The sequence below is a fragment of the Lepidochelys kempii genome, chromosome 11 (genome assembly GCF_965140285.1).
Source record: "Lepidochelys kempii isolate rLepKem1 chromosome 11, rLepKem1.hap1, whole genome shotgun sequence".
NCBI lineage: Eukaryota > Metazoa > Chordata > Testudines > Cheloniidae > Lepidochelys > Lepidochelys kempii.
The window spans coordinates 64,620,327-64,633,414 of NC_136390.1; the positions used below are offsets into that span (position 1 = coordinate 64,620,327).

A 13,088-nucleotide genomic window follows, 5' to 3' on the forward strand; every position below is an offset into this window, starting at 1 on the left:
CATTGAGGCTAGGATTTTCAAAGGTGCCTAATGGAATTAAGCACCTAATTCCCATTGAGATCCAATGGGAGCTGGGTGCCTAACTTCCTTAGTCCCATTTGAAACTCCTGGCCCTTGAATTTCAATTTAAACTTGGAATGGCTCTTTATGTTGTATGGTTTGTCAGGTGTTTAAATAGTTCTAAATTAACCTGTGTAGAAATCATGTCAGACCTGATCCAGCACCTAATGAATTCAATGGGAGCACATAGTTTGGTAAACCAGTAGATCTTGCGATGACTGTGTCACAGAGAGAGAACATCATTGTAGTTCTCACAAACAGGTTTTTTCCCAGCTTTTCAAGCTTTAACAGCATCATTTTTTTCCCTTTTCACACAAAACAGTTAATCCAAACCCTGCCCCTTCACACCTCCCATTTCTTCAGCAGAGAGCATCAAGCTGCTATCCAAGACTGCTTCTGGACATTGGTCCTTTACTAGGTACAGATGGGGAGCAAAGACATTGAAAGTCAAATGCAGGCAGGACAGACCAAAATGACTTTTTGTTTTGAAATGTAAGTTCATTTATTGTCTACAAAAACTTGCAATAAAATTATTCCAAATTATTGAAAGAAAATGTTTCTGTTGACCTGCTCTGAGATTTATGGGTTTTTTTTTTAATTTCCGATTTTCAGTTTGTGAAAAAAATTACAATTTGGACTTTGTTCTAATACAGAATGTGAAAATTTTTCAAAATCTCAAAAATTCTTCTGGGGTGGGAAAACTGTTTCCTGCCCAGCTGTCCTGGCAAATCAATGTGAGTTCTAATTGTTGTAGTTCATATGACAAGTGGGTCAGAAGGGCGATATAAGAATAAATAAAATAAATCAAGCCTCCTACTTTATCATGTACAATATTAAATCCTTGTAGTACTTTTCCTCCTATACTCCTGCCCTTCTACTCTGTCAGTGCATACATTCACTTATGCCAACCTTGTCACCTCTACATTTAATTTATACTCCAGTGCTTGGAGGCTTAAATTTATACATAGCTTAAAAATTCTGGAATATCTATCCACTCATCAGCACTTAGATACCAAAACCAGAGGTGCCTAAGACAGACAGAAATAACAAGGCAGCAACTTTATTAAAATTCAAATTTCCCTGGTTGACAACTTAATAGGAGCAAATCCAGGTCACTAGGTTTATTTATGGACACATCATTCCATCCCTTCATGCTGATTGTCTGCCTGCCCTGTTCTTGTGAGCGAGCAAAGTACTGAAATACAAACAAGGATCCTTCACAAGAATGGAGCAGACCGAAAGAGCAAAGTAACGATGGGATGTACATCCAAGTGCCTACAAAACCAAAACACAGCTGGTAAGTGTAATCGTTGTTTCCCTGCTGTCAGAGTGTCCCTTTGCGCCATTTATTGTGGTGGCAGTGATGCTGATTAACATAGATTCATAGATATTAAGGTCAGAAGGGACCATTATGATCATCTAGTCTGACCTCCTGTACAACGCAGGCCACAGAATCTCACCCACCCACTCCTGTGATAAACCTCTCACCTATGGCTGAGCTATTGAAGTCCTCAAATTGTGGTTTAAAGACTGCAGTAGTTTGCATGGTATCTGGGTTCAAAAATGAGTTGGGGCTGCATCTTCCAGGACTCATGAAGGCTAGAAGCACTGAAGAATTAATGATTGGTTTCAGAGGAGCAGCCGTGTTAGTCTGTATTCGCAAAAAGAAAAGGAGTACTTGTGGCACCTTAGAGACTAACCAATTTATTTGAGCATAAGCTTTCGTGAGCTACAGCTCACTTCATCGGATGCATTCAGTTAATGAATGCATCCGATGAAGTGAGCTGTAGCTCACGAAAGCTTATGCTCAAATAAATTGGTTAGTCTAAGGTGCCACAAGTCCTCCTGTACTTTTTGAACAATTAATGTTCTTAGTTCCAAGGGCATGGGTGAGGGAAGGGAAGAGACAGAGGTGCCGGCATTGAATTGGAACGCAGATGCTTTCTTATGGCCAGTGTTTTACAGGAGATCAGATTAGGTTATTATACTTGCCTTAAAATCTATGAATAAAAGAACTGAACATGTCTATATCTCACTGAAGCTGGTGACCCTTTCAGTACATGTTCAAACCCTTCCGCAGTTCATTTGATGTGTGTGCATACTTTACAGGGAAGATCCAAGCACTTGTTTATGAGCCTCCCAAAAAGCACTCGGACTGCTTTGGAGGCACTAGCCCCTGTTTGAAATCCTATTTTACATCAAAATTCTGACTGATCCTGCCAGTATATTTATAACTTTGTATCATTCCTCCTATACCTGCCTACGATGAGAACATGTGAAGCTTGAAATTTTCCTATCAGCCCAAACTGGCTGGCTTTACTGTCATTTGGGGGAAATATGATCGCCAGTATGTTTTTTCAAATAATGAAAATTCAAATAAGGCTCCATTTTATGCAGATTCAGGCCAGGGTGGGTCTCAGGGATTCAGTGTCTGTCTTTCTGCAACCTGCCTGGACAGAACTCACCTCTTTTCTCCCTCAGCATCACTTACAAAGGTGCAGTGACTGTGTGCAGAACCCACAACCATGGTGCTAATAAAGTCCAGAGATTTTGGCAGCCGTGTACTGGGAGCGACCCTAAAAACCTGAGTTGCAGGCCAAATGCCTGAAGTTGGACAAATCTTGTTTCAGCTTGCTAGCCCTGTGTGACTGAGTGTACTACGTGTGGGCGAACAAATGGGTAGGCTCTGTAATGAAGGATAGTCAGGACGATGGGTTAGGGCTGGATCTATGTCCTGATTTCAGCAGAGGAGAGATTGTGATGCTGAGTGCACAATTGGTATTCCATTAACTCTGTCTGTTTCACATGGTGTTTATGGCTGCCACTGGTGAGCACTCAGAACCGAGCTATCACTCGCATGCGGTGTGACTTGCATTGGCAAAAGCTATCAAAATGTTCCTCTCTCTCCACAAGCCTATCAGATGGATGTTAAGAGGAACTTCATTGTGTAGGTGTCCTGGCAGCAGACAGCCAACACAACAACACAGGCGAGAGAGGCTTTTTGCTAACATCAGCCTTCATCAACCAGAGAATAAAACAACATCGTTTATCCTATTTGGGTGCTCATCTTGCCCAGATGAGAAGGAGGAGCTGATCCTCCCCCAAAATGCTTGTTAATGGACTTTATGGAGGTATCACTGGCAGGCTCCGGGCCTTGCTAGACTGAGATCACTTCCTTTTCTACAGACATCTGTCCCGACCCACACACTTGCCTCCTCAACAAGGCCAGCTTAAACTTCTCTTAAGGTTTCTGAAGTGTTTAAAATTGTGTGCACTAGGATGTCTGTTCTTACTAAAGGTGAGACACACTTGGGCGGGTCCTCAGCTAGCGTAAATTGGCCCAACTCTGTTGACATCAGTGGAGATACTTGGATTCATATCAGCTGAGGATATAGCCCACTGTCTTTTAACTGGTGCAGTAGCATGCTGGGTGTTTCAGTTGTCAGAGGGGACAAAGCCTGGCCGTATCAGTTGGATTTCCGAAAACTCAGGCAATGCTATATCAAAGAGGTAAAGAAGGGAGGTGATATCTTGAGACTCTGTCGGTCCTGCTTTGAGCAGAGGGTTGGACTAGAAGACCTCCTGAGGTCTCTTCTTGCCCTAATTTTCTATGATTCCATGAAAGATCAACAGACCTGGCAAAAAACAGGAGGCTACAGTTCTTGGCTTCCCAAGAGCCTTTCCTTTGATTAACTCTGCTTTGTTCCATGGCAGAGCCACTCCCCCATTTAAGATTTCTAACAGAGATAAACACTTTGAAGGAGATTTAGAAGCTCAGAGATTTAAACCCTCTCAGCTTCTCTGCAGTTGCTAATTTATATGTAGGTAATATATGTTAGTGTGATGTGCTATGGAGTGAGTAAATTATGTCGTTCCTCTCAAGTGAACCCAGTAAAACCTGTGTGTCACACCACATTGTGTTCTGTAGCTGCCACATATTTTACAGAAGTAGTAGCTTAGATGCTGGGTAGAGAATATTAGAAATATTTGTTTGTGTTCCTCTACCTCTAAGCTGGGCGTCTTGGGCCTTGCCATAAATATGCCCTGCAAACCTGCAGTGTAAACATGGTTTTAACACTGCTGCAGTGAAGTTTGCCCAGGTGCAGCTCACAGTGGTGGCTACTATCTGTGTAACAAGACTTAATTACCATGAATCCAACTGCACAGGCCTTTGGGTGAGAGAAAAAATATAGACAGCTGATTTAAAAAAAACAAAAAACTCTAGATAGAGCCTAATTTAACTTTCCCATATATTCTCAAACCTGTTGAAGATTAAAAGTACTTTGTAAATGCTTAATTCTACACTACAGACTATAATGTTGTGTATTCCCTTTGTCATAAAACGCAGTTTGCATTAATGCACACATCGGAAGAGACTGAGTTTAGAATTGTACACCACATAGCATAAAAGACAACTATGGTGTTGTGTATGTTAGCCTAGTGGTAAGAGCGGGGAACTGAGCATCAGGAGATCTTGATTCTAGCCCCGGCTCAGACAATAACTCACTTAATCTTTCCCAATTTACTCACCCGTAAAATGAGAATTGCTATGTTTTCTTTACAGTCATCTTGTAAGACTTAATTAATTAATTCTTTTAAATTGCTGTGGGATCCTTCTGATTAAAAAAATAAAAACACCTATAGAAGTACAGTGTATTTTTACCCTCTCTTACCATTTGGCATGTATGTCAGGTCACTGAAATATCATTTTCAGTTTGGCATACAGCAATCTGAAGAGAAAACGCCTACCTTTAAAGTCGGAGCATAGGAATGTCTGGAGGGAAAAACAAAAAGGATCCTCAGGTGAGGAAAGGGAGCCAAGTCAATGAAGCTTTTGTCTTTCCTCTCTGAAGTAGTCTTGCTTTTTACCTCTATCTTCTCTCCTTCCTTCCCCGCCCCACCTGCCACCGCAGAAGAAGCCTTCCCCCGAAATCAGTTTCCTCCCCCAATCTTTCTTGCGAGCCTCCTGAATCCCCAGGCATCGACAATGCTACTGTGAATCTTCAGTGGGTTTGGGAATATGGGAAAGCTAAATTAGGGAATATCTAAAGTTTTTAAAAATAAGATGGCTATGTATTTTCTTTTACTCTAAGGCCTGTGCAGTTGGATTTATGGTACTTCTTCCCTGTTTGAGTCAGGGGCAAGACCCACAGCAGCAGGAAAGGGAGCCAGCAGCTTAGGGTACATCTGACCAGCAAGCAGGATCCTGCGTCAGCCAGCCTTGGAGCCCAGGTCTCCAGACTGGAGCTTGCAGGGCTCATGCTACAGTGCTAAAAAGAGCTTTGTAGGCTGTCATTGGGCTCAGGCTGGAACTCAGGCTCTGAAGCCTAAGGAGGATGGTAACCCTGGATTGTAGACCTGGGTTCTGAGACTCACTGAGGCGGGATCCTGCTGTGTAGATATACCCTGAGACTAGTCAAAAGAGAAAGGAGGGTGATTTCCAGCTATATGGGAGGTAAGGCTTGGAATGGCTCTGCCCAGAAGTCCCTGTTCATTTCTTCCTAATCAGATCGGTTCTCTTTCCCAGCACAGCACCTCCTATTGGTGTCCAAAAATGTAGTCTGATCTAACCTATTCCATCTCTGGACCTCCCGCAGTAATTACAATGCTATCTGAGATGGCAGCCGTCCGTCCTGAAAGACAAATGATGTCCGCACCAAAGTAGTTCAGTTTCTGCGTGTCACGCTGCAGCATCACAAGTGGCTAAAGAGTCCACTTCTCAAGTGACGGTCCTTGCCACAGCAGGGACGGGTGTGAGGCACAGGGCCGGAAGATGAACCAGGCACCCTCCTGGCGCTCGAGGCCTGGTGCGCCTTCCTCTTTGATCACTGCGCTTTTCTCCCTCAGCCACCCCTCTTCAGCCTCTTTGATGCCCAGGAGCAGCACAACCCTCCAGTGTTGCCTGTTGGTATCTGAGCACCAGGAAACTGTTCTGTTCGTTTCAAAACTCCTAGGCTGACCACTATCCTAAAGGCTGCTGCAAGTTGATGAAAGCGGGAGACATTGGTGTATTTTCTTTGCTGATGATGTCACTCACGGCTCAGACAGCAAGAGCCCTGGTGCATCACAGCTTTATGTGCCAGACAAGCGCTGTTTAAGAACTTCCTCATGTCAGCATGAATTTTGCTTTAGCAGTCACAGCCTCACCGAGGATTATTGTATTTCAGAAAGGGTTCTCAACCCAAGGAAAGATTAAATATGGTATTTATAACTTCTCTAGCACAGGTTTCAGAGTAGTAGCCGTGTTAGTCTGTATTCGCAAAAAGAAAAGGAGTACTTGTGGCACCTTAGAAAGCTTATGCTCAAATAAATTTGTTAGTCTCTAAGGTGCCACAAGTCCTCCTTTTCTTTTTTCTCTAGCACAGTTATTCTCCCAGAATTAGGATTCTTTCCTCCTTTTTAATTATACAAATGGAACATGTATGCACTCACTTCTCATTTACCCCTTGGTACTGGAATTTTGGGAGTATTTGGTGCTGAGTGGTAACGCAAAAATAAGTGAGGGGCCCGACATGAGGAATGCCCACAGCACTAAGGTGGGGATTTCTGGCTCCAGAAGTGGAAGCAAAGTCTTTCCAGTGTGTGACTCTGAGATAAGTAAGTGGCATTCTGATGGTAATAATTACCCAGATTTCTCTTGATAACCTAGTCTCAAATAATCGCTTCTTCCTGATGCTGTCAAGAGGAATCTTAATATATTACTTGAAAAAATATGCCACCTGCTATTTTATTTCTATAATTTATTGTATGGTGAATACCAATAAATTCCTATGGTAGCTTAAGAGTCTAGTGAAATGAATTTCTGACTCTTTTTTCCTCTGGTCATCAGCAAACCAGGAAGAGGTCAGCTCACTTTAAGATCTAATCTACAGCACTATTGTAGGTCTCCCTCTTATTAAGGGACTCATTTTACCTCACTATCTCTCTCTCTGAGAAGGAGTTTCCAAGGAATTTCCTCTTTCACCCTGTGGAGATATGTTTTCCTGTGAGGTTTCCATGGATGTTGGCACAGTACAGCCTGTGTGTCCTGGGTCGGGGAATATGAAAGTTTCCCTTAGTCCTTTTTTTTTTTTTTTTAAATCCTTCCTTGACTCGTTTTCCTCTACCCCAAATAGATGCTACCAATTTCGTGGCCGTCTCAAGAAGCCTAAGGCTCTTAAGAGTGAATGGCAAAAATTGCAATCCACTCATGTATCAGCAGTGGCACTCAAGTGGCAGTGAAAATCTTATGATACTTTTCTCTGAGAGACCAAACATATATTCGGACTGCTAGGGAGAATGTTTTTACTGTGCCTCTGACCAAGGACTTAAAGTGACTTAAACTTTTCCTGGTTTGCTGATGAACCGAGGGGGGAAAAAAAAAAGTCAGCAATGCATTTTACTTGTCTCTTAAGCTACCATAGGTTTCAGAGTAGCAGCCGTGTTAGTCTGTATTCGCAAAAAGAAAAGGAGGACTTGCATCTGATGAAGTGAGCTGTAGCTCACGAAAGCTTATGCTCAAATAAATTGGTTAGTCTCTAAGGTGCCACAAGTCCTCCTTTTCTTTAAGCTACCATAGGAATTTATAGGCGTTCATTATAAATTATAGAAATAAAATAGCAGGTGGTGTATCTTTCAAGCAATGTATTAAAATTTCTCTTGACAACATTTGGAAAACAGCCCCAGACCTATGCTGGCTACAAAGGGGGAAAAATGGAATGTTAATGACCCATCTACCCTGGTATACGCTGCAAAAAGGTTGCAAGCACCTGGGTACTAATTATCATCTTTACAATTTCCTTTGCTCCTCATTATAAAAACGGATATACCATTTGTAGAAAGCGGACACCCTAAAGTTTCATCTACTACCGCAGTTGTCTGTGTCTCTGTAACACAGTGAGTGTTTCCTGAAACTCCAGTCCCCTCAGGGTCCTAGCAAGGCTGTTTAAGCAAGCTGTGGGGGAAAAAACGGATGTACTCATTTTACCCTTTGCCATCCTCTTCCTTCTCCATTTCATTTCTTTGCTACTTTCTCATGGGTTCCCACTAATGTAGCGAAGGTATTTCCTGCCAAGAGGGTGAAAAAACCGTCCCCCCTGGTGCCAGTGTCCCTGATGGTACTAGCCTGGCGTTCGATAAATGATTAAACACAGTCTGCAGCATATTTCCGGCTGCAGCTGAGGGATTCTTGGGTGCTGAGAGAGCTTTGACTCTTCCACACGATTGCAACCAAACTGCCCCAGTCTCCATTGCGGAGTCTCAGTCACTACATGTTCAGATGAATAGTAGTGGTCCAGATATGTCTTTTCACCCCAGCAAACTTTTCTCAAGTTTCTTGCCCAATGAAGAATTTGCCATGGATCACTTTAGGGCAAAGGGGCTTTTTAGACTGTATCCTTTTCCTGTCATTGGACAAGTGGTGCTGCTTCACCACTGGGAATGAAGAAGTGTTCGAGTAATCCAGTCATTCGTAACACAGAAGTAATTTAATAGCTTTTAGAATAAATAGATTTATATTGACAAATGTTGCGCTGCTTGTTTTCGGAGCATTAGTGCTTGAATAAACTGGCTGGATAGTGAGTATTTTCCAACAGTGTTGTTAATCCAGCTCTCAATGGCAGAAATGTTGGTAGCAAGGAGAAGTGCACTGACTTATATACTCTTCATAATCCAGTAGAGTAGATTTGTACAGCAAATGGGTGTCAATAGTTTCCTTGTAGATCTCACTCTTTCTCAGACTGGAGGGCGCTTGGCACTGATCTTTGGTTCAGAAGTAGAACCAAAGGTCCCACGGCAAACCTTTCCAAAATTCAGGGCCAGCTCCTCAGCTGGTGTAAATCTGTGTAACTCTCTCGATTTCATTTGAGCCTCGATTTATACCATCGTTATCTGGACTCCAGATCTCAAGCTTTTGCTGAAGCTCTCCTCAGCACCAGCTGACATTCAGATGTGTTTGACCTTCATTTTGGTGCACTTGACATTAAAAATAACAGTGTATCCTAAGTGATGCCCTGCAGGTATAGGAAGGTTCTTACATTCTGTTTGAAAATGGAGTTTTTCACCTGGGTCTAAGGTCTCTGCTACTGTGAGAAAAAATAACAGCCCTACTGCGGATGTCAGAGTGCCATAGAAGGGAAATTAGAGAGACAAGATGGGTGAGGTTGTATCTTTTATTGGACCAGCTTCTGCTGGTGAGAGAGTCAAGCTTTCAACCCACACAGAGCTCTTCTTCAGGTCTGGGGAAGATACTCTAAATGCCACAGCTACGTGCAAGGTGGAACAGATTGTTTAGCGTAAGCAGTTAACACATATTGTAAAGGGACCTTTCAAGGTAGAGTAGCCCATTAACCCATCTGCAGTCATAGGACCAAAAGGGGATTAGTGGTTAAAGATTGTTGTAATAAGCCATAAATCCAGTGTCTGTTCAGTCCACGATTTTTAGTGTCTAGCATAGTGATGAATTTCAGTTCCTAGGCTCATCTTTTGAAAGTGTGCAGATTTCATTTGAGGATGAGGACTGATAGGCTACAACTACACTGCGTTAGAAAGGAAGGATCATTATTCCCATTTTACAGATGGGGAAACTGAGGCACCGAGCTGAAATGACTTGCCCAAGGCCACACAGCAGAGCCAGGAACAGAATACAGGTTTCTTTTTCTAGCTACTACACGACACTCCTCATTCAGCATTATGCTTTACAGGCACACAAAAATAATCTGTGTCAACAGACAATCTGCTCAGTGTACTGAGAGAAAGTACCATGGGGGGGAGATGGATAGCTCAGTGGTTTGAGCATTGGCCTACTAAACCCAGGGTTGTGAGTTCAATCCTTGAGGGGGCCATTTAGGGATCAGGGGCAAAAATTGGGGATTGGTCCTACTTTGAGCAGGGGGTTGGACTAGATGACCTCCTGAGGTCCCTTCCACCCCTGATATTCTATGAAAGTTACTGCATTATTTCCAAGCAAAACTTCAGCAAGGTTTATTTCATTGTGGTAAGTGAGCAAATCTTGATAAAGGAAGTTTTCATTTTCAAGGTCATAGTGACAGCAGGTCATGAACTCCTTGGGGTGGATCATCAGCTGGTGTACATCGTCATAGCTTTATTGTGGAGCTGTGACCATGTACACCAGCTGAGGATCTGCCCCATTGTGTTCAAAAACAAGAGGATAGGGTGGGTGTAAGCGGGAGGGGTGTAAATTATAGCCTGGCATATTTTTGCAGTCCAGGATTTCCACTGTTCTGATGCAGACAGTTTATCAGTGCAGTAAATATTTGCCAGTGGCAAGAAATAATAAGGACTTCATACAGTTTAGGGCATTTAAGAGCATATGTCCAGCTCTGGTCTTAGGGGACAGCTTGAAAGTGCTAGTTGTTTAAAACAACAGCCTGTTCACCTGCCATACTAATTTTCTTATTAATGTCATCCCGTGAATCAATTTACAGGTTACAGATCTGTTCCTGCTTTAGTTTATATTCTTCTCTAAAATCTCAGTCTACTCTTTATAGCTATTCATATAGATATATATTCCCCCTCCCACAGATCAGACCTTTTAGCATTATTTTGCATCAGCCATGCATCAGAAGGCCTAGCAGGGCTGTAAGTGCTGAATATGCTCATCTTCTCCACAGCATTGATTGTTCTGCCGAGCCAGAGCAAATTTAATTAGTTTATTATAAAATTCCTCTGCATCCAGTGGATGGGTAAAATCAATGCAGGCTGGAGCCTTATTTCCACTAATTCCGCTAATTCCACTGTAAGTAATTACTGCACAGATGTGAATGGTGGATTCTACCGAGTCGAACAGAGAAGTCACCTGATATTAACTTGCTGCCAAAGTTTTATGAAACCATCCTCTTCAAGGTATAATATTTAAGAAACAAAACCTGTCAACTGCTGGAGAACAAAGCTAAAAATCAATGAGACCAGTTGGTGTAAAACTGTAATTGACAAAGACCTGTGCCAAGAATATGAAACAACAACACACGCAAGTCTATATTAAAAGTACATTGAAGATGTAGTCAAGCACTGAAAAGTTAGGAAACACCTTATGACGATCTACACCCCAAGGGTCAGGGCAGCGTGGCCTAGTGGCCAGAGTCTATGGAGCAGCCCTTAGATGCAGGGCAGTGTGGCCTAGCGGCCAGAGTCTATGGCACAGCCCTTAAGTGCAGGGCAGAGTGGCCTAGCGGCAAGAGTCAATGCAGGTGGGGTGCCCACTAGGGGGTGTGGAGGCCCCAATAGGGGGGCCCGGGCCCACCCAATTCCACCGGGCCCCGACCCAGGGTCCTAACAGTGGCGTTTCAACTCGCCACTGACTCAGCAGGGGAGTCCTACCGAAACACGCTGAAGTTTCCCAGGTGGGAGGTACCACTCTGTCACCCTCCCTGGGTCACTTCCTACCAGTATCTGCATTGGGGTCTCCCATGAGCCTTCGGATTCTCCGTGGTCCGTTGGGCCAGTCACCTCCTGTGGCTCCTCCCATCGCTGGGGTGCAGGCGGGCCTGGGGAGGTTCTGATTCCCGGTGCAGTCAGGGGCTGTGGCTGGCCCTCCACCGGAGCTTCCCAGACAGGTCCTTCCCCTGCGGTCTCCAGCCCAGGATGAGCTGGGCTTCCTCCCTTTATATTGCTAGAGCATTTGGAGCCTGTCCAGTCCCGCTGGGGAGGCGGGACTTCCGCTGTCAATAATATGGGCATAACCCTGTCTGGGCTAGTGCGGGGTAAGCAGACCCCGTCGCACACCCAAATTAAAGCTGCCTGTGTAACTTTATTTCAGCCCCTTTTATATTACAATATAGTCTTTAATGACGTGATCACATGCTACAAGGTAGACATCGGGCATGGAAGATTTTAGCCTGAATTGTTAGTTTGATAAAGTTATAAGCAACTGAAAACAGGATCTTATAATGGAAAGTGTTGGGCACCCGCTGAGGTATGGCCCAGAATGTCAAAGGCATAAAATAGAGGAAAGCTGCCCCCAATGCCAGGAGCTGCAGAAGAGAAGGCGGTAACCCAATAGTGGTGAGATAGTAGCAAGAGACACAGAAGAAGCAGGGGATAGATGGGCAAAGGGATCTATGTGAGGGAGAGAAAAAGAGTCCCAGAGGATGGCTAAGTCGAGTCCATGGAGGAGTTAAAAAACAACAATAGCAGCTATGGATGTAGAACCTGAAATGAATGGGAGTGCTGGTGGCAGTGGTTAAGGACGGGGTGGGTGATGTTTTCATCCTCAATTCGAATATTAAAAAATAACAGGAATCACAGCAAGCATCCCCTACATCAACAGGACCTTCAGGAATAGCAAACCCATTCAGATGTTTTACACTTCAGGTTTAACAGTGTACCTGGCCAATGTAATGAGTGACATACTAAAGTTAAAGTACAACAGGTCTGCGACCAGTCCCTGGTGGTCTTCTGGTAGGAAAACCCAGACCGATAGGGGTTATCTGAATCTGAGACCTCAGCCTGATTGTTTCCTTCTGTACTCTGCTGAGGAAGCAGTGCAATGCTCAGCCTCCTGTAGGGGTGAGGATGTATCTCAGATCATTCTCTCAAGAGGTCTAACTAAGCAGCAGCCTGGCTGGACCCCAATGGGAACTCTATCCGGCCCTTCTCAGCCAACAGGCTAGTTAGTGCAACGTGAGGATTTTGTGAGTGGAGGAGAGTAAAGGGATAGTTGGGAGAATGAGCCTCATAAATGGCTGTATCTCCATGGCTCAAGATTCCCCCAAGATGGGAAAATCCTCAGACAGGATAGACAGTTCATAGGCTCCCCAGCGTAGGGGCATGGCTGGAGCATGCTGTGCTCCAGCTGTCCCCATCTGACAGATGTCTTTTTGGGGACATTACCAACTGGCTTCATTTAGAACAGCTCCTAGGCGTCTCTACCAGGGCCAGTCTACAAACAGCTCCTTGTAGGTGCTACCCCCACCTGCTGCATTCAGAGGAGCAGAGGATCTGGGTTATTGTATCTTAAATTACCAGTCTTTGGAAAATAGTAATGGGGAAATGGCCTGGCCAGCGACATTATTTAGTTTATATAGTATCAA

At 43.9% G+C, this 13,088-nt stretch overlaps 1 protein-coding gene across 22 annotated transcripts in view; it reads left to right on the plus strand.

Annotated features, from left to right (window-relative positions):
- The window catches only part of MAP2 (microtubule associated protein 2), a 341,433-nt gene that overhangs the window by 182,019 nt on the left and 146,326 nt on the right, over positions 1-13,088 (plus strand). The gene's annotated exons all lie outside the window — the stretch shown is intronic.